We start from the raw sequence: 830 nt of genomic DNA on the forward strand, positions 1-830 counted from the left end.
GCAGTCAGATGTTAGCAGTCTAAATGTCCAGCCTGGGCATAAAGGGGGCTCTGTCTGCATAGGCAGTGGGGGATGCGGTGTAGGGAGGGGGTCTCAGTCCTGCCCCCCTCTGCTGCACACATGCTCGCTGGTCCAGGCGCTGACAACCAGCCCTCACAGTTGCTATGCAACAGGCTGCTCTTGCTCTGTGGTGTCCAAGGAGCAGCCGCAGGGACAGAGCCCATTGGCTGAGGGTGCTGGGCTGTACGTGGCGCTTCCCCCTGCTCTCCTTCCTCATTCCCATCCCTTTCCGAGCCCCCAGACTCCTTTGTCTTTGGAACCCACCTTTGTTTGCAGACTGCTTTTCCCTCCCCCAAAGGAACAGGGATGAAGTGCAGGAGAGGGCTGGGTTTGCACAAACAAAGGACCTCCCTCCCCTTAGAGAGTCATCCTTTCTCTTGTTCCCTCAGCCCCACCACCCCCTCATGCTCTCTGCTTCAGTAGGGTCAAGCGTGGGGGCTGTGTGCGTGGGTAAATGCTTTCAAGGGGCTGGGGCTGGTAAGGTGGGTGAGGCACAACGAGACATTGGATTGGAGGGTCCTCTGGGGTGGGAGAAGGTGAACTTGATGGCATGGATGTGAGCCAGCTGCACTGGGGTTGACGCCTCTTCCCACACTCCCCAGTCAAGGCACCTGAGCAGCCTGCTTTCTGGTCCCAGGCCCCTCGTCCATCCCTCCCGCCTCCAACGACACACCAGGGCAGTACCGCAAGGGCAGGATGCTACTCTCGGTCTTAATTAAGATCCGCTGCTGTGGAAACCAAGCTAATTAGCGTGCATGGCCAGCCTGGGT

This window comes from Echinops telfairi, unplaced genomic scaffold (assembly GCF_000313985.2).
Source record: "Echinops telfairi isolate 266 unplaced genomic scaffold, ASM31398v2 ScPeMD7_7400;HRSCAF=8409, whole genome shotgun sequence".
In the NCBI taxonomy this organism is placed as follows: Eukaryota; Metazoa; Chordata; class Mammalia; order Afrosoricida; family Tenrecidae; genus Echinops; species Echinops telfairi.